The sequence below is a fragment of the Piliocolobus tephrosceles genome, chromosome 6 (genome assembly GCF_002776525.5).
Source record: "Piliocolobus tephrosceles isolate RC106 chromosome 6, ASM277652v3, whole genome shotgun sequence".
NCBI lineage: Eukaryota > Metazoa > Chordata > Mammalia > Primates > Cercopithecidae > Piliocolobus > Piliocolobus tephrosceles.
Window position 1 is genome coordinate 122,590,862 of NC_045439.1, and position 20,705 is coordinate 122,611,566.

Below are 20,705 nucleotides of genomic sequence, written 5' to 3' on the forward strand. Positions count from 1 at the left end.
CCTGCTTTTTTTTGTTCTCCATTTGCTTGGTAGATCTTCCTCCATCCCTTTATTTTGAGCCTATGTATGTCTCTGCATATGAGATGGGTCTCCTGAAGACAGCAGACTGATGGGTCTTGACTCTTTATCCAGTTTGCCAGTCTGTGTCTTTTAATTGGAGCATTTAGTCCATTTACATTTAAGGTTAATATTGTCATGTGTGAACTTGATCCTGCCATTATGATATGAACTGGTTATTTTGCTCGTTAGTTGATGCAGTTTCTTCCTAGCCTCGATGGTCTTTACATTTTGGCATGTTTTTGCAATGGCTGGTACCGGTTGTTCCTTTCCATGTTCAGGGCTTCCTTCAGGGTCTCTTGTAAGGCAGGCCTGGTGGTGACAAAATCTCTAAGCATTTGCTTATCTGTAAAGGATTTTATTTCTCCTTCACTGATGAAACTTAGTTTGGCTGGATATGAAATTCTGGGTTGAAAATTCTTTTCTTTAAGAATGTTGAATATTGGCCCCCACTCTCTTCTGGCTTGTAGAGTTTCTGCCGAGAGATCTGCTGTTAGTCTGATGGGCTTCCCTTTGTGGATAACCTGACCTTTCTCTCTGGCTGCCCTTAAGATTTTTTCCTTCATTTCAACTTTGGTGAATCTGGCAATTATGTGTCTTGGAGTTGCTCTTCTGGAGGAGTATCTTTGTGGTGTTCTCTGTATTTCCTGTATTTGAATGTTGGCCTGCCCTACTAGGTTGGGGAAGTTTTCCTGGATGATACCCTGAAGAGTGTTTTCCAACTTAGTTCCATTTTCCCCCTCACTTTCAGGCACCCCAATCAGACATAGATTTAGTCTTTTCACATAATCCCATACTTCTTGCAGGCTTTGTTCATTTCTTTTTCTTCTTTTTTCTTTTGATTTGTGTTCTCGCTTCATTTCATTCATTCAATCCTCAATCGCTGATACTCTTTCTTCCAGTTGATCGAGTCGGTTACTGAAGCTTGTGCATTTGTCACGTATTTCTTGTGTCATGGTTTTCATCTCTGTCAGTTCGTTTATGACCTTCTCTGCATTAATTATTCTAGCTATCAATTCTTCCACTCTTTTTTCAAGATTTTTAGTTTCTTTGCACTAGGTACGTAATTCCTGCTTTAGCTCTGAGAAGTTTGATGGACTGAATCCTTCTTCTCTCATCTCGTCAAAGTCATTCTCTGACCAGCTTTGATCCGTTGCTGGCGATGAGCTGCCCTCCTTTGCAGGGGAAGATGCGCTCTTATTTTTTTAATTTCCAGCTTTTCTGTCCTGCTTTTTCCCCATCTTTGTGGTTTTACCTGCCTCTGGTCTTTGATGATGGTGACGTACTGATGGGGTTTTGGTGTGGGTGTCCTTCCTGTTTGTTAGTTTTCCTTCTAACAGTCAGGACCCTCAGCTGTAGGTCTGTTGGAGATTGCTTGAGGTCCACTCCAGACCCTGTTTGCCTGGGTATCAGCAGCAGAGGCTGCAGAAGATAGAATATTGCTGAACAGCGAGTGTATCAGTCCGATTCTTGCTTTGGAAGCTTCCTTTCAGGGGTGTACTCCACTGTGTGAGGTGTGGGATGTCGGTCTGCCCCTAGTGGTGGATGTCTCCCAGTTAGGCTACTCAGGGGTCAGGGACCCACTTGAGCAGGCACTCTGTCCCTTCTCAGACCTCAACCTCCATGTTGGGAGATCCACTGCTCTCTTCAAAGCTGTCAGACAGAGTCGTTTGCGTCTGCAGAGGTTTCTGCTGCATTTTTTTTGTTTTGTTTTGTTTTTGTTGTTGTTGTTGTTTAGCTGTGCCCTGTCCCCAGAGGTGGAGTCTACAGAGACAGGCAGGCTTCCTTGAGCTGCTGTGAGCTCCACCCAGTTCGAGCTTCCCAGCGGCTTTGTTTACCTACTTAAGCCTCAGCAATGGCGGGCGCCCATCCCCCAGCCTCGCTGCTGCCTTGTGGTTAGATCACAGACTGCTGTGCTAGCAATGAGGGAGGCTCCGTGGGCTTGGGACCCTCCCGGCCAGGTGTGGGATATAATCTCCTGGTGTGCCCCTTTGCTAAGACCTTGGTAAAGCACAGTATTGGGGTGGGAGTTACCGGATTTTCCAGGTGTTGTGTGTCTCAGTTCCCCTGGCTAGGAAAAGGGATTCCCTTCCCCCTTGCGCTTCCCAGGTGAGGCGATGCCTCGCCCTGCTTCAGCTTTCGCTGGTCAGGCTGCAGCCGCTGACCAGCACCGATTGTCCGGCACTCCCTAGTGAGATGAACCCAGTACCTCAGTTGAAAATGCAGAAATCACCCGTCTTCTGTGTCGCTCGCACTGGGAGTTGGAGACTGCAGCTGTTCCTATTTGGCTATCTTGCTCTGCCCCGCCCCCCCCATTTTCTTTTCTTGTTTTATTTGCCTCTGTGCTACAGAATATCCTGCACTCTCCTCCAATTCACTTATTCTCTTTGATTTTTAATTTGCAAGTATTTGTTCTTTTTTCTAATTCTACTTTTAACTTAGCAGTAGACTGAAATGATTAAGCCTGTGGAATCAACCACTATTCTGCTTTGAATCCCTGTTCTACCAATGATTCCTGTGACAACTTGGGCAAGTTATTTCACCTCAGATCCCTCATTTGTATATGATGATAATAATAGTACCTATTTCATGGGACTATTGTTCTGATTAAACGAAATTTAATATCAATATATTTAAAGCATCTAGACTGGTGCCTGGCACTTATTAAGCACTTAATAAAGTTAGATATTTTAATTCCTAATTTTTCAGAAATACAGCCAAAGAAGGTAGTTGATCCCTTCCTCTTCTGTTTTTCTTTCCCTCCCTCCCTTGAGGGCTGAAATTTTTATTCACATTTCATCTGTGGCTTTATATTGGAAAAATTTTTGTGGGAATATTTCTGTGTATGTGCTTTGCAGGTTGAAGACCTGGAAACAAAGTCAGGACCAACTCTCCCCCTAATAACTGGAAAAATGACAAAATATTTTAATGTATTTGAAAGCATCAGAAAACTACCAAAAGTTATTAGGCTTGAATCCTGGAGATCAACAGAAGAATGAGTAAATACAATGTGAAATATACCCATAAAATGAAAAATTATACAGTATTAAAATGGAGTAACTAGATCTATATGCACTGACATGGATAAATTCAAAAACATTCAGTGAAAAAGTACAGTATGCAAAATATTATTTGCAGTCTGATATTAATTATCTAAAACACCACACATACACTATGCATTTTCTGTAAGTACCATTTTTTTTTCAGGTCTGGAAGGAAAAATACTAAATCCATGAGGGTAGTTAACTCATGTACAGGGAGCGAGATTGAACAGTAGCGTTTGTCCGATGGGACTTCACTGGTATCTACGATGTTCAAACTTGTAAAAGACTGAACAATTTTTTGAAGGCTAAAATGAAGTTAGAGTAAAACAAATAATTATGATACACTTAGCTGTATGTGAACTAAGCTCCATTAGAAGCAGAAAAGAGGGATGATGCCCTGTTCCCTGGGGCGCTGGGCCAGGCTCTCCACAATCCTGCCTGCTGTCAGAAATGGGAGCCACAAGCAGGGGCCATTGGAACTGGAGATTGGCTTGCTAATAACAGTTATGCTATGAGGGCATATTGTGTGCCTAATGATGTGTATATCCAGGGCTTTGGATTCGTTATCTCACTTAATTCTCACAGCAGCCTTTTGAATTAAGTACTGCTATGATTCCCATTCAACAAATGAAAAAGCTAACGCTCAGTCAGGGTAAATAATTTCCCAAGTTACAAACTTGCAGGCGGTAGAGCTATGATCTTAATCCAGGCACATCCGACCCCTGAGCTCAGATTCCTGGCTACCCACTGCAATGTGTGTGTTTGCTGGTAAGCTGAAGTAACATGTCCACACACATATCATAAAGTTGAGATTAAATCAAACATAATCACTATGGTTAGAGTATGTGGGATACTTATTCGTTAACAAGATGCTGTCCTTATCCCCAGAAAGATGCAACTTACAGAAGCCTGCCCTCTGAGATTTAAACTAGTGAAAATAAATATTTAATGAATGAGAGTAGCTATCTAAAAAATTCTCCTTAGGGAACAGATCAAAGCAGGAAGAGATGAGTTGATGCCACACTTCAATCAAGACGTCTGGAGTGAAGTCACATGAAGGCATGATTGCTAAGAGCAATTGGGATTTTAAAATGTTTGTATTCTTTGATGCAGTGTTTCTACTTTTTGGAAAATATAATAGGAGCATAATACCAACTACCTAAAAAGCTTTTTGCATAAATATATTCACACATAAAATTATTTACAATAGTAAAAATGAAAATCAGTCTAAATAGTCAGCACTAGTGAAATGGTCAGGAAAATGGACCTTGCATATGGTGGGAATTATGAGACACACACACTTGTATCCAGTGTAACCCCTTATGCCACTCAGATCCACTCATTCTCTCCCATTATGTTGACTCTTATACTATATTATAGCAATTCTGGGTTTGTTTTGTTTTTGTGTGCAGACAAGACACCCTCACTCCTTCCCTAAGAGGGAGATATAGGTCCAATCAGTCACAGTTGAAATCCCCTGGGAGAATTCAAGAATGAGGTTCAGTGAAACAAGAGTCCTTAAAAGACATTCATCATCCATCATCTCTCTCATGCACCACCCACGCTAAAATTCCTTTATCTCCTACCAGCGTTTAGTCTGGTGCAGGCTGATTGCCTGGTAGAGTAACCCAGCCCTTCAGGCCCCTCGTTCTCCCTGTGCTTGGTGGGTTGCTGTAATTCCCATTGACTGTAATTATAGGACATAGAAGTACTGAGAGACATCCAAATACATTACCTGAATTTTGGAAATTCTTTTTACTGATCCTTTATACAGAATGAATTCTAGTTCTTCATGCTAATCAGAACTGATTACCCAACCAGTACAGTAAAATAAATCCTTCCTTGGTTTACCTGTTCACTGTGGTCTGTGTCCATCCTGGAACCTGCTGACAGTAGCGGTATATCTACCACAAAAGCTCACACTAACTGCCTTCATTTCTCAACTCAAACTCCTGTGAAGGGCCCAGAAAGCCTACCATGGCTGGTCCCTTCCCCTGTCTCTGCTCTAATCTAATTTCCTGCCGCATTCCTTCTCATTCACTATGTTCAGTCTCACTGGCCTTCTTTCAATTCCTGAATCCTGACAACTCCTTGTGTTTGCTTTTCCTTCTACCTGGACCACTCCTCTTACAGATCATTTGGGTCTCGGCTCCCATATCTTCTCCTCAGAGACCTTTTCTTGACCATCCTATGCAATGCTGTCCCCACCTCCCAGACACCTTCCCATAGAATCCCTCATAAAAGCAGGCCCGGGTGGTCAGGCATGCCCAGACATGTACTGAATCCTAGCAGAGTTTAGGCTCAAACAGGAGTACTACTAAGAGTTCCCTCCCAACCCTGCAGCACATGCATATGGAGCCCTGTCTGCAGTGATTGGTGTATTGTCTCCACCTCCCAGACACTGCTCTGTTGAGGAATAATGGCTGAGAGTGTTCAGAATTGAAGGAAAACACCAAATCTCAAGCAATGTAATTAAAGACAAATCCATACTTCTACTGGAGACATCATAGTGTAATTACAGAATATCAAAGAGAAAGAATGACTTGAAAGAACTTCAAAAGTATTACTTCAGCAAGAAAGAATATGAATCGTAAAGGGGAATGAGATGTAAGGAGCAGCAGTGGGCCAAGAGGGCAATAAAACATGTTGGCAAATCTAATAATCGATGGATGATAAATCATAACTATTGAGAAGTTAAAAGCATGGAGGTCAGCTTGGGGAGTCATGTGCACCTGTAGTCCCAGCTACTCAGGAGGCTGCCGTGGGGAGATGGCTTGCACCCAGGAGTTCACAGCTCCAGTGGGCTGGGATTGTGCTCTGCATTTCAGCCTGGGCGATAGAGAGGGCCCCTGTCTCTTAAAAACAAAACAAAACAAACAAACAAACAAAGAGTGGAGGAGGAACTAAAATTCTAGATGATATTCCACAATAAAGTTATATGAATTCCACATAATTCCACAATATGGAAGCTAGGGGGAAAGAGAATGTAGAGGGAAATTAAGTTTAGGCAGGACCGTTATGCTCATGGATTCTCGAAGGTCCTCTGCATGGGGTAAGGTGTATGTTCTATACTGTAGCAGGACGAGCTGCAGACAAAGCCTCTCAGACACCGAGTTGTAGAAGGAAGGGCTTTATTCAGCTGGGAGCATCGGCAAGCTACTGCCTTAAAATCTGAGCTCCCCGAGTGCGCAATTTCTGCCCCTTTTAAGGGCTCACAACACTAAAGATTTCACATGAAAGGGTCGTGATTGATTTGAGCAAGTAGGGGGTACATGACAGGAGCTGCATGCACTGGTGGTCAGAGAGAAACAGAACAGGGCAGGGAGTTTCACAATGTTTTTCTATACAATGTCTGGAATCTATGAATAACACGGTTTCTAAGTTATGAGTTGATTTTTAACTACTGAGTTTAGGCCAGACAGGACCAGGCCTGGTTTCAGGCCTGGCGCCAGGCTGCCTGTCTTTGGTTTTATTTCCTTATTTTTTCTTAAAACAGGTACTGAGTATAAAACAAAACAATATGAGAGGGTCTCTCTCTTTCCTCAGTACCTTTGCTTTTGGTGTCTTTTCTTCTCCTCCATGGACGCTGCCTGTGTTAGGATCCACTTCTCCTGTGACAAGAAGATGGAAACCCTTTGCCCCAATCGGAGTACACTCCACCCCCAACTTGCCCGCATTTCTTCACACTGATCACTGCAGACAATAGGGCTCCTTATGCATGTGCTACAGGTTGGGAGGGAACAGTTCGGAGCACTCCTGCCTAAGCCTGAACTCTGCTAGGATTCAGTGCATGTCCGGGCATGCCTGGCCACAGGGCTTTCTTTTGTGAGTGATTCCATGGTAAGGGCACAAAAGAGCACTGGGCACTATGGCGGGCGGGAGCTGTGGGGGCTGGATTAAGAACACAAAACAATAAGATTTATCTTCTGGTCCAGACTAATGGCAAAAAGAGTGGTAGGACTATTATCACCATGACCTCTGGGAGACACAGGGGTAGACTTCACTCTGTACTTGTGCCGTGCAACCAAGTGTCCCATGAGCTGCCCAAGGTTAGAGATAACCAGGTCTATGCACATTTGTGTCTTTCCACAATGTCAGACTTTTACTGATGCTGTCTCAAACATAAAAGACATGAGCTACATGGAGTTCAGCAAGAAGGCAATCCTCCTTAGTACTTCTCATTCACTCAGTTGTCAGAGCCATGGGCACATAGGTCCAAGTCACTCCACAAATCAGTCATTATTGCAAACCACACATAATACTATATTTGATCAATATGTAAATGTTATAAATTAAACATTCCACAACAAACAAAGTAACGTTTATCATCAAGAGAGAAAGGATAGAAAAAAACATTAATGAATCAGCCCAGGGCGACCAAAGTAGACAAAATAGTCTTCTGGTCTGGCCTGCGGTAGCTGCTCGTCTTGCAAGGAAGAGTCTTTGATGTGGCAGAGCTTTGCGTGGCAGATGCCAGATGCATATCACGAGTGACAGCAAGACGGTGTCTCTAAGATGGGCTTTTTGAGCTGCTGAGGTCCTGCTCTTTTAATGGCCACCCCAGAGTCCTCTGGTGAGAACTGATAGTGGAAGAGTGTGCTTAGTTATGTCCTTATCTGGTTAGATGTAGTCCTTATTGATCAGGCAAAATATCTGTTCTCTTTTGGCAAGGTGCCTTTTGAAATGTAAGATGGAGTCTTTTTCTGAGATGGAGTTACTTATATCACAGGAGCTCTGTACAAAGTGCCACACTTAAGACCACAGAGGGATTCTCTCCCATGGAATACAACTCTGTAGAGCATGAGTCCATTAAACATAGTTTATATTGACAACTGAGAGGACATGCAGGATGACATCAATAGGTGTGGTGGCTAGCTCCAAGATGGTTAGTGGTACCTGTCTCTTGGTATTCACACCCTTGTTCTTCCCACATTGTACCATGATTAATCTGTGCAACCAATAGCATATGGCAGGTGTGATGGCATGTCACTTCCAAGGCTAAGGCATAAAAGACATCATGGCTTCTTTCTTGCTCTCTTGAAGAGAGTAAGTTGCTGTGTCTTGAGCAGCCTATGGAGAAGCCTACTTGGTGAGAAACTGAGGGCTCTTGATAACAGACAGAGAGAAACTGAAGCACAGCCATGTGAGTGACCCCTCTTGGAAGTAGCTCCTCCAGCCCATCAAGTCTTCAGGTGACCGCAGCCCTGGCCATCTTCTTGACTGCAACTTCACAGGGGACCCTGAGCTAGAACTACCCAGCTGAGTCAGTCCTGGATTCCTGACCTTCAGAAATTGTATGAGATAATAAACGTTATCTTAAGGCATTGTAGCAATAGATAACTGATAAAACAACATTCTTCTAGAACAATTTTAAACAAATGGAATTAAATGTAATAAATCCTGTATAAATATTGATAAAACTCTAAATGTGTGAAATGAAAGAAAATGTTTAATAATACTAAGATATATTCAATAACATGGTGGGGAAAATGTATTATGCAGGAGATATATTGGGAGAATTTATGAGATTTATTTGGGGAACACTGATAATTTCTCACTTCCTCACCTCCAGGAAGAGAATAAGAAGCTACTTCCCAACATAAACCTATTGAGAGGGAACTTCCAGGGCACACTGAGAGAGCTTGGTGTGTGTTCTCTGCAGCTGGGAAGGGGACATCTTAGATTCCTGCCTAACTCAGGCCTGAGAAAGCTGAAGTTGCTTGTGGCCAAAAGACAGATTACCTGCATTTCCAGGATTTGTTGGAGGGTTGAAGGTTTTCCATAGAACAAATATTTGCCACTCAGCATAGGGAAAGCCAGGCTGGAGCTTTTTTAAGTTCTTCCCAATAAGATCACATGAAGAGTAATATTTGTTGGTGTATTGTGGACCACCAGATCAGGGCTGGTGGCAGATTCAGGGGGTGGCAGCTGGAAAAACAGAATCCATTGCCCACATCACAGATCATGTTGGGCTCTGCTGAACCCAAGGGTTATAAGAGTCTGTTTTAGACATTGGCCAGGTCAAAAAGCAAGCCAAGTGAGAACCGTCCTGTCCTCTGACTATCTCTCTTCAACCCTGGTAGGAGAGGAGTTGAATGAAGGAGCAGAAGTCACTGCAACCTCCTTCCTAGATCCAGACTCTCTCACTCTGGGCCCTGGCTGGGGAGCAGCAGGGAGAGGAGAGGGAAGAGTCTTACCTATGGATGAAGTGTGAGGCATTGATTATTATCTTGGCTAGACATCTCTTCTAAGTTTTTTATTATGAGAATTGTTGAGCATAAAGGAAGATGTCCATCACCTAGAGGTAATGATTGTTATTGTTTTGCATATTTGCTTCATCTTGTTTTGCTGAAATGTTGGGGTAGATTGAAGATGTGGTGTTTCACATTTCTGGATACTTCAGACTGCCTCTTCAGAGACTAAGGTTGTTTTCCTGCATGCCACAGCAATGCTGTGGGATTAATGATGATTTCTTGGCATCTCCTGGTACTTCTACATATGTGAGTTTCCTAACTGTCTCTAAGGTATGTTTTCATATAGAATTGGCTTGTTCATGCCCAGAAAGAAACACTGGATACTTAACATCTAAACTGAGGCTGTTAATTTATGACTTAAAATGACTCAGAACTGTGCCTAAAGAAAAACCATAAGAATTTTATTCAGGAGTGGAGGAATTTTATCCCTGCTGAAAAAAGCTGAAAGACACAACAGAAAACAAGAGGAGAATGTGTATCCTCACAATTTCAAAAACAAGAAAAGTTTATGTCTTGTAAGGTGACAGGCACTGCTGGAAAGATGCTGTAATAAGTTTATTCATGTTTTTGAAACCCAGATGTTTAAAAACTGCACGGGAACCTTATACATTGCTGATGTGCATGCAAATTGGTGCAAATTCTATGCAGCGAGCTGCGGCTAAATCTATCAAAATTTTTAAAGCATCTGTTCTTTGATACAACAATCCCTTCCTATAAATAAATTCCTACGGAATTTGTTCTGTACGTATCCTTACCAGTGAAATAACAGTAAAAGGATTTGCCTTGCAGCATTGTTTGTAATAGCAGAAAATTGGAAACTATCTTAAAAGACCATCAGTGAGGGACTAGTTGAATATATGGTTGTATATATTATTATTTTTGTGATATATTGTGTGTGTGTGTGTGTGTGTGTGTGTGTGTGTGTGTAGTGTCTTACCTCAGGCTGGCATAACAAAATACCATGACCTGGGTGGGTTAAACAGAAGACATTTCTTTCTCCCAGTTCTGGAGACTGGGAAGTTCAAGATCAAGGTTCCTGCTGCTGGGGTTTCTGATGAGTTCCTGGCTTGCAGACTGCTATCTTCTGGCTGTGTCCTCACATGACAGATAGAGAGCCCTTGTGTCTCCTCTTAATAAGCCTTATTCTAGGCATCACCCTTATGACCTCATTCAACTTTAATGACTTCCTCCTCTACACACAGTTACTTTGAGTGTTAGGACTTCAACATATGATTGGGGTGGGAGTCACAATTCAGTCCCTCGCTTGTGGCATGGTATTCCACAACAGAAATGCAATAGAATAAGCTAGCAGAAAGAATGAGGCTATATGTACAGATAGACTGTGAAGTGGAAAACAGCAAAGAACAGGATGAGGTGCTGAGTGCATGAGCTGAGTGCCCACATTTGCCCTCCTTATCCACTCTTGGCCCTTCCCCACCTGTTCCCTGCCCCAGAGTGACCTCTTTAAACTGCATCAATAGACTTTTGTACTCTGGCTCAGGTTGAGTTCAGCCCATGAGGTGCTGCAGCAACAGATCAGAGGGAGGAGAGGAACGACAGGTGATTATGTGATTATGCCCCCGCACCTCCCTGGAATGCTCCTCCACTGGCTGTGTTGCTCACACTATGTCACCGTGCCCTCTCACTCAACTGTTGCTGGCTTTGGGCTTTTCCTACACCTTGGTAAAAGCCCATTTATTAAACTCTCATCAAATGACTCACTTTTTGTGTGCCATCTGTTTTCTGTCAGGACGCTGGTTGAATCAGTACGTTAGTATTTGTGTTTTTTAAAAAAAGCAACTGGTAGGTATGTTTGGAGGGTGGGGTACATGCACTTATTTATGCTTAGAATATCTCTGGAAAAATGCAGAAGAAACTAGTAACAGCAGTTGCCTCAAGGGAAGGAAACTGGGTGGCTGGGAATAGGGGGAGAAGAGGAAGGGATATTTATGTTTGCCACACCCTTTTTGTTCCTTTTAAATTTTGTACTCTATGTATGTATTACTTATTCAAAAATAAGGCTTGATTTAATTATTTAAAAATTAAAAAACAAAAACCTCAGAGGGACTTGGTACCAGAAGGCTTCACAGGCAGCCGTCCCTGTAGCGCCAGGGTACCTCCCTCCCTAGGGGCGCCTGCCTTTCCTGGCAGATACTCCAAGCTACCAACTAAACAAAAATACAAACAAAAGCATAATTAACAGGCTTCTTCCACTCTGCACTATGTAGGTGAGAGGTGCAATGTTCTCAAAAACTTTGGTGCATTAACTCAGACTATTTGCTGATACTCATTGGCAGGCAAGAGGTTCCTACTAAAGGCGGTAATTCATAACCACCATCAACATGTGTGCTGGCCACACCTTTGTCCCTCCCCTGGTGGAGGTCAGAGCCACAGTGACCAGGATAGAGCCTGCTGGGGATTTTCACTTAGGCCCACCCTCCAATCCCGCTCTGACATCTTTGGCACACTAAGGACTCAAAACCATCAATGGCCTGGTTGAGCAACAGTAACACATCAGGGGGTCAGGCTTGGAGACCACACAGGAAGGCCTTATCTACTTCCTTTGGGCTTGGCTCTTTCTCCTGCTCCTCAGCCATGGCCGACCCATTATTTAGCAACATCTCTATTTTTTTTTGTTTGTTTGTTTACTTTTCATTTATTCACATTTCATGGATTGTTACACTTCCTCGATGGGAGCATTCAAAACTAACACAAGCTGAGATTATATTGTCTGACAATTCAAGTATCTTAGTTTTAGAAAACAATTTCCTATTTAAAGTAGAAAGCAAACAATTTATCCATCTGATTGCTAAGAAGTTTACATCTCCATTACAACTGTGTCTGCATCAAACGGAGAGTCCTTCATCCTCAGGATGATTGTTACTGGCTGAGAGCATACAGTGGCCTGTGTTCCGAGTGCCTGATTGGAAAAGACCTCCCCATCATCTACCATACTACGGGACAAATCAGTTTTTACTCAAATTCCCACTTCCAGAACCATCTCTATTTTTATCATGCTCATTATACTGCAGTGTTCTTCGTTTTCATCTCGTTATTGTTGGCGGGGTCATCCAGCGGCTTTTTCACCCAGGAGACAGGGAAGGAGGCTGCACACTCAGCTGTCTTCCCTAGGCTTGGCTAAGCCATCATCTGACAATCCATTGTTAGATGTCTGTCTTCTGGTTGTAGGGTGGCCACTGGAGCCTGTCAGTCCTTCCAGTTCTTCTTCCTGCCAGAAATGTCTAGTTTAATCAGTTCCCTGCATCAATCCTTCCCTGCTTAGACAGAAAAACATATCTATATTTTATAGAGAGATATATAATTGATAGAGAAAACAGAACATGCATGCAAATCCTTTGTATGACTCTTCTGGGGGAGTAGTGTCTTGAAGTAACTGACTGCAGTACTGGAAGCATATAGGATAGAATCACTCCTGCCCTAAAGAACACATGTTGCTGCTACTTCCCCAGCTAACATGACACGAGGGCTGTGGATAGAAGCCCCCAGGACATTTTTGCAAAAAGGCTACCATAATTTTGCCCCAGTTCTGCAGCATCGCAAAACTGGTTAGGATCTCAAGGAGGTGACCACAGGAAAGGAGTGGACCGGGCACCGCTGTCAGGGGAATTGATATCCATTGTCTCCACCTGAGGGCCCTGCCCCTCTCTCCTCACATTCTGCTCTCCAGCCCCATAGCGGAGATATAGGGCTCTAAGTCCCAAGCCCTCCCACCCTGTGCCTTTTCTCATATGGTATATCTGCTAGAACTGCTTCTTCTCATCCTGTGAAACCCAGATCTCCACTGCTGCCTCTTTGGTGAACACTTCCTGGATCCCTGCCCTATACCCTTCCATACCTCTCCAGCAAATCAAAACCCACTTTCCTCTATGGTCCCATAGCACTTTGCCCCTGGAATTGTTGCAGTTGGTTGTCCACTGTCTGACTCTCCCATTGCTTTGTGCATCATCAGATTTTGCTGGGTACCTAATGCACAGAACATAGCTTAACTGAATAGTACTACATCCAGAATGCTAATTAGAGATACTTACACAAAGCACTGTCTTAGTCAGTTTGGGCTGTTATAACAATTGGGTGGTTTAAACAACAAACATTTATTTCTCACACTTTCAGAGGCTGGCAGTCTTGGGTTCTTGGTGAGATCCCTCTTCCTGGTGAACAGACAGTTGCCTCCTTGTTGTGTCTTCACAAGGTAAAGAGAGCTATGGTCCCTTCATCCCCTTATAAGGGTTACCCATCATGCACACTCCACCCTCACAAACTCATCTAAACCTATTTACCTTCCAAAGACCCCCCACTTCCAACTACCATCACACTGGGGATTAGGACATCAATATATGAATTTTGGAGGGACATAAACAGCTCAGAGCAGGCATCTAATAATTTATGGTTTGCTTTTGGGACAGGCACTGTGCTGAGAACTTCACAGGCGCTATCTCAATTAACCCTCACCACAAGCTACAGTCTCCCCATCCAGCAGCTAGAAGACCACGGCTAGAAGAGAGTAAGTAACTTAGTCAAGGCCACATGGCTAGAAATTGATAAGCAGTTGGACTTACATCCAAGTCTGACTCCACAGCATTTATTTCTTAAACTTTTTTAAATTCAAAAATAATACCTGCATATGGTAAAGAATAAGAAGAACCTAACTCCCTTGAAAGATAAAAAGTAAGTGTCCCTGCTGCCCAGATCATCAACACTTCTCCCAAAAGCAATCACTGTTGTCAACTCCCTTTTTCTTTCTAAAATTAGTCTAAATTTAGTCTATATATATACTCTTCTGTTTGCTTTCACACAGTAGCATACGCTAGATATTCTTCTACACCTCACTTTGCTTTCACTTTACTTATATCTTGGAGATTGTTTCATTATCAATGGCTACAGACCTAGCCTCATTCTTTTTAACAAATGCAGAGTATTCTATAAATGGATATGCTATAACTCATTTAATCAACCCCTGTCGATGGGCATTCAGTGGTTTCCCATCTTTTGCCATTATTTTAGGGCTCTAAAGGGTATCCTTGTCCATAAGTCTTGGCACAAGCTCCATTGCATTTAAATCTTTGCTTCCTCTGGAACTTTTGGCATAATAAATGAGGTTCAGAATCAGTAAAGCATGTGCTCTTGACCACTTACACTCTACGATGCCAAATATCTTACCTGGTGCATAGAAGATGCTTGTAAATGGTTACCAGTAACAATGGCAATAGTGATACTCACAGCAGCATCCACAGCAGCACATCCTCAGGGAACGCTGTTGGATATATGAAGAGGCCACTAGTCCACAGCATTAAGGAGGGCTACCTGGAATTCTTCTAACCCTCAGTAAGACAAGGCCCTAATAGTCACTTACCCATCAGAATGAATGAGTTTGCAGAACTTTCCTGAGAGTAATTTTTGACATGGGGAGGGAAGAAAGACATCACAAGAATACAGTGATGGGATGCAGCCAAAGGGTGCTGACCCAGGATGGAGGAGCTTCTGAAGGCACACTCTTGGTGATTTGTTTAAGGAACTCCTAGTGAACAGTTCAGAAGAACTGCTGTCTGCACAATATTCAGTGGATGCAGATTAACAGGGATGGCCAAGCACCAGAGGAAATGGAGGCAGGTGCTTGTGTTAGGAGAGGTGATGGGCAAGGAGACAAAGCCGGCAGGGGCCACACCAGACATCTGAACACAGAACGGACCCTTTGGTTGCACGACGACACACAGGGCTTATGGCAAGCAGTAAGAGGCTCCTTTTGGGGATTGGGTGATGAGACACCTTCACTCCCTAGACAGTTGGTGCACACAATGCAAAGCAGATGCTGCTCTTCAGCTGCAGAGTTGATGGGAACAAACAAATCCCCTGCTGGGTGGAGGTTGGGGTGTCACAGAGAATAACTGATCATTAGGGTGTGTGTGTCCCCATACTTGATAGGAAGACTTGGTATTAAGACATCATAATAACAGCTAATATCAATCATAAAACAGGCCCAGATGTTAATTCATTTCCTTCTCTCAACACCCCTACAAGCGTACTCCCATTTACACGTGAGAAAACTCAGTCACAAAGAAGTTGACCCTCTAGAATTGGAGTCATATAACTTGTGTCTATTATCAAAATTTGGATATCAGTTTGGCTCTGAGGGATGCACTTACAGATGGCTGGCTGTCCCCTAAGATGTGGTCTTCACAAGGAGGGCCTCCAGCAGGGTGATCAGGCTTTAGGTCATGTCTGTGCCTTTTATAAGTCACTTGACCCCACTCCAGGGACAGGCAGATGTCAGTGCTGCTCTGCTCCTTCCTGGTCCTCCTGGATGAAGACTACAGTTAAGGCACAAGCTGCTTCTCTGAATAATGCAACCATGGAATAGTGGGAGTAAGAGCACTGGACAGAGAGTCAGGAAGCCCAGGGCAGCAGATGGATGAGAGAGCCTAGGAGGAAGGAAGGAGATGGTCAAGCCTTCTGACCCAGCTTTGCAGGAAACCAGCTATGAGCTGAACACAGAGGTCCCCAGATCCATCTGTGTCAGGCAGGCTCCAGTAGGAGTCAGCAAACATGGGGGTCAGAAAGGGAGGGTGTGGCAGGCCTCTGGCCTCACACCAACGTCCACTGATTAGATGAGCCAGGACGTGCCACCACAGGGATCAGGGCTTGCTTCTGCTTCAACTTGTCAGCAAGCTCTTGCCTCCACCATTCTGAGAGAGGTGGGCTGACTCCTGTGAAAGCCACTTGGGTCATCTCTCAGGGGAATGCTGCTTCCTCCTCCCTGCCCCACCCCCTACCCAGGGCTAGATGGATTTGCTGTGCTCTGATTTTGCCATGTCTCCAGATACCTACCAGCTGGCCTGGTCAGGGACAAGCAAAACATGAAGTCAGAAAAGAACAAAGCCCACTTTGGGAGGCCGAGACGGGTGGATCACGAGGTCAGGAGATCGAGACCATCCTGGCTAACATGGTGAAATCCCGTCTCTACTAAAAAAAATACAAAAAACTAGCTGGGCGAGGTGGCGGGCGCCTGTGGTCCCAGCTACTCGGGAGGCTGAGGCAGGAGAATGGCATAAACCTGGGAGGTGGAGCTTGCAGTGAGCTGAGATCCGGCCACTGCACTCCAGCCTGGGCGACTGAGCGAGACTCCGTCTCAAAAAAAAAAAAAAAGAAAGAAAAGAAAAGAACAAAGCCAATTTCCTTCAGCAGTCCAAGACCTTGACTTCACCAGCCCCAGCCCCCGCCCCTCACACCCATCTCTAGCTCACTGCTCAGACAGAGGGAGTCCCCCTTCATCAGCTGCACTTGTGAGAACCACAATGTCTTTGGGTCCCTGTCCTGGCTCTCATCTGAGGGATGCTTTGAGCTGTCCTTCTACCCCCGCAGGTTGTCATGGTGACTGCTGCTCAAACTCTCCATTGGACAGAGCAGCAGATTGTCTCCATGGTGATCAAAAGGATCTGTGAAGAAAGGATGTTTGGCCTTGGAAACGAACTCATGTTAACACTCCTGGGAAATAAGCCTCTCCTTGGGGCATCAGAAGAGATTCTCTTCCTTGTGACACAGTTCTTCAGCCATTCTACTGGCCCAGAAAGCTTAGCTTTCTAATGGTTGATGCCATCATCTGTGTTAACAGTCTAGCCATAGAGGATGCCAACTCCAGATTTCTGGCTGTGCCAAAGAAAACTTGCAAGTCAGGAAAGTATAGCTGAGATGCTGAAAAGCACCTGGCCTTTCAGTGCTCTGCAGCAGCGCCCCCTGCACACCTTCCTCCCCAGTCTCTGTGGAGCCTGGCTTCACTCCCACTCTGACAAGACTCTTGGCCCACTTCTTCCTGATAGGGTGTGAACTGATACAGCTGAAAACAATGCTCTTCCATCACCCCGCCTCAAAACATGTGAATTTTAGGAGAACCTAACAAACAAGTCTCTACTGCTGCCCAGCAGTCTCTGGTAGATATTTTTCTGCCCCATGTACGCATATTTCTTTTCTATCTTTCATACCTTGAATCTTGGCTTTTGCACAATTAAAGCTCACAGTATAACAGGGAGGTAGCTAGGGCTCTTTGAAACACCTAGCCTCTTGCTGATCTGACACTTGCACTCCTGGAATCAGGCTGAGCTAGGTCAAAAGAGATTGGCTTTCCTCCTTTTGCCTTTCAGGCAGGAACCATTTCCTTACCTACCTCAGGCAGCCCACAACTTCTTGTCTCTCCCTATCAATACTTGCTTTCAAAGAAGGATCAGAAACCCATTCACATCTGAATGTGGCTAATAACAGGTTAAAGTATATTCTTCCCCAGGGAAATCAGAGGTTAAATTGTAAGGAATAATTCTTAAGTGGAATTTAGGCACCAGCGCAAGGATCCGTGCTACAAGAGTACAGTTTGAACTTTACTCTTAGAAAGAAAAAGAAATTACATGGGTCTTCTTTTCTCCAAAGCATTTCTTTCTTTTTTTTTTTTTTTTTTTGAGAAGGAGTCTCACTCTGTCGCCCAGGCTGGAGTGCAGTGGCGCAATCTTGGCTCACTGCAAACTCTGCCTCCCGGGTTCACGCCATTCTCCTGCCTCAGCCTCCCAAGTAACTGGGACTACAGGCGCCCACCACCACGCCCAGCTAACGTTTTTGTATTTTTAGTAGAGATGGGGTTTCACCATGTTAGTCACGATGGTCTTGATCTCCTGACTTCGTGATCCGCCCACCTCGGCCTCCCAAAGTGCTGGGATTACAGGCGTGAGCCACCGCGCCCGGCCTCTCCAAAGCATTTCTTAAACACTTGTGGACTCCCTTGGGTGACAAAGGGAGTTGGTTTTGTTTCAGCTCCTATTTCTAAAGCCTAGGATGTGATTTGTCATAAAATTTTGCCACACTGAAGCTAGATATAGCAGCACACTAAGAAAACTCTACCTCCACTGCCCAATGGCACTGCCTGGTTCCCAGCTGCCTGGCCCGAGGGCACAAGCATGGTGGTACTCACCAGCATATTCAAGTGGGGTAGCCCACCATGGGCAGCCACTCCCCCAGCTGCCTCCTCATCTTCACCTCCTCTTCGTGACCCTGAGTTTCTCCTAGGATGTCTCACTCACTAAAAGCAAATCAAAAAGTCTTTTTCAGATACACCTAAGTTCGAGTATGAGCTTCACCACTGATGTCACTGAGTGACTGTCTGCTTGAATTTCTCCAGAAGTAGAGTATAAGACAGGTAAATCCTTTGTGATGTGACTTTGAGGGCAGCAGGGAGGGGGCAGGGAGAGAGATTCAGGTCAGCAAGCAGAGCTAATATAAATAAGGATGCGGTGTGGGGTCGCTGCTGTGGGCAACAGGAATCAATTCCACCAGGACCCACTGAGAAATTAACAGAATGTCTTCCTGCCCATGGAAGGAAAACTATTCTCTGTCCCGTGCTCGTTAACCCTGTGCTTCTGACTGGTGCATGTTTGAGGTGAGTCTTGGCTCCCTGGGAACCGTCCACCTGGGCTGAGCTGGGGGCGCTGGTGGGATGACCATGCTTAGGCAGGTTACCGACCATTTCTGGAATCTAGGTTGTTCACAGGCAACCTCTGCCTCACATAGATTATAAATTCTCACATTTATAATCTATAAATGAGAGAACTCCTGAGACACTGTTAGCACAGTGCCTGACCCAGAATAAAAGCTCAATAAATAGCAGCTACTATTCCAGTGCTGCCACTGGAGATGTGGGAGCGCCTCTGTTGAGCCCTAAGGCTCTGAGAGTCTGTAGTCCCCACCCCACCCCCATCTCTCCGGCAGGATCCAGATTGGATAGGACTGGAAGTGACACAGGAAATGACTGCTGAGGAAGCAACCTGATTTCCAGATCTAGGAAATTCCGACAAGTTTTTGCTTATTTCTCAAAAGAAAGACAACCCCAGTAGGGCCTGGAGTGCATGAGGCAGAGAGGTCTGTAGCTCCGGAGTGGCCAGGAAGGTGGAATCCTCCACTTTTCTTTCAGAGAAGGAACAGTTTTCTTATATGGTTTGCCACTGCCAAGGCACCAGGCTGACCCTTCAGAAGAGGAATTCATTCATTCAGAATTCATTCATTTATTCAACAAGCCTTCACTAAGGACTTCCTATGTGCCAAGCTCCTTGTTGGAAGCAGGGCCTTCAGAAATGAAAGGTAATCCCCAAGCTAAGAACAGAAAGGTATGGCAATGATGCCCATGCACTAAAACAAGTGCCATACTAGAGGCTGCCCTGGAAGGTGAATTCCACCAAAGGGAGCAGCCTGTAAAGGCTTCTTGACAAGAAAGGACACAGCACTTGGCACTCATGAGGCCCTATAAGTCATTCAATGGGCATTAGTGATGCTCCTAAGGACAAGTAATGTTTACTTAAAAAAATAAAAATTTATAGACTGACCAGGGAAGCAGAAGTCAGGATCTGAGAAGAGTTGTCTGCCACACAAGAGAATTTGGCCTCATCCTGAAGCTGATGGAAAGCCACACCAAAGAATGTATTCAGTATCCCTCAGTCCATCCCCCCTGCTGTGGCTTGAATGTGTCTCCTCTAAAATTCAGGTGTTGAAACTTTTTTTTTTGAGACAGAGTTTCGCTCTTGTTGCCTAGGCTGGAGTGCAATGGCACGATCTCGGCTCACTGCAACCTCTGCCTCCCAGGTTCAAGTGATTCTTCTACCTCAGCCTCCCAAGTATCTGGGATTACATGCATATGCACCACGGCCATCTAATTTTGCATCTTTTGTAGAGACCGGGGTTTCACTATGTTGGTCAGGCTGGTCTTGAACTCCTGACCTCAGGTGATCCACCCACCTCAGCCTCCCAAAGTGCTGGGATTATGGGCATGAGCCACAGTGCCCGGCCAGGTGTTGAAACTTAATGGCCAGTGTGATGGTATTGATGTGGGACTTTAAGAGGTATTTAGGTCAGGAGGACTCCTCCCTTTGTGAATGGGATTAAGGCCCTTATAAAAGGGGCTTCACAAGCATTCAGCTCTCTTGCCCTTCACTCCTGCGCTGTGAAGACACAGCGTTCCTCCCCTCCAGGGGATGTAGCACCAAGGAGCCATCTTGGAAGCAGAGAGACCAGGTCCTCTGTAGTCAGCACCTTGATCTGGAACTTCCCAGCCTCCAGAACTGTGAGAAGCTGTCTTTTACAGATTACTCCATCTCAGGTATTTTGTTGTAGCAGCACAAATGGACTAAGACACCCCTCATTGTCATAAATGCTGCAACTTCTACATCAACAGTGATGTTCTAATCTATAAATGAAGACAGAATCAAAAGCAACCAATAGGCCTCTTTGCAAATAAACTTTTGGTAGCTGTTTAAAATCACCACAAACAACCAAGACCTTTCTTCCTTTGCCTTTGCTAATTGAA

The 20,705-nt window shown here is 44.5% G+C and overlaps 1 pseudogene; it reads right to left on the reverse strand.

The window, feature by feature from the left end:
* Window positions 1–13,049, reverse strand: part of LOC111554790 — a 36,049-nt pseudogene extending 23,000 nt beyond the window's left edge.
* Between the last annotated feature and the right edge of the window lie 7,656 nt (window positions 13,050–20,705).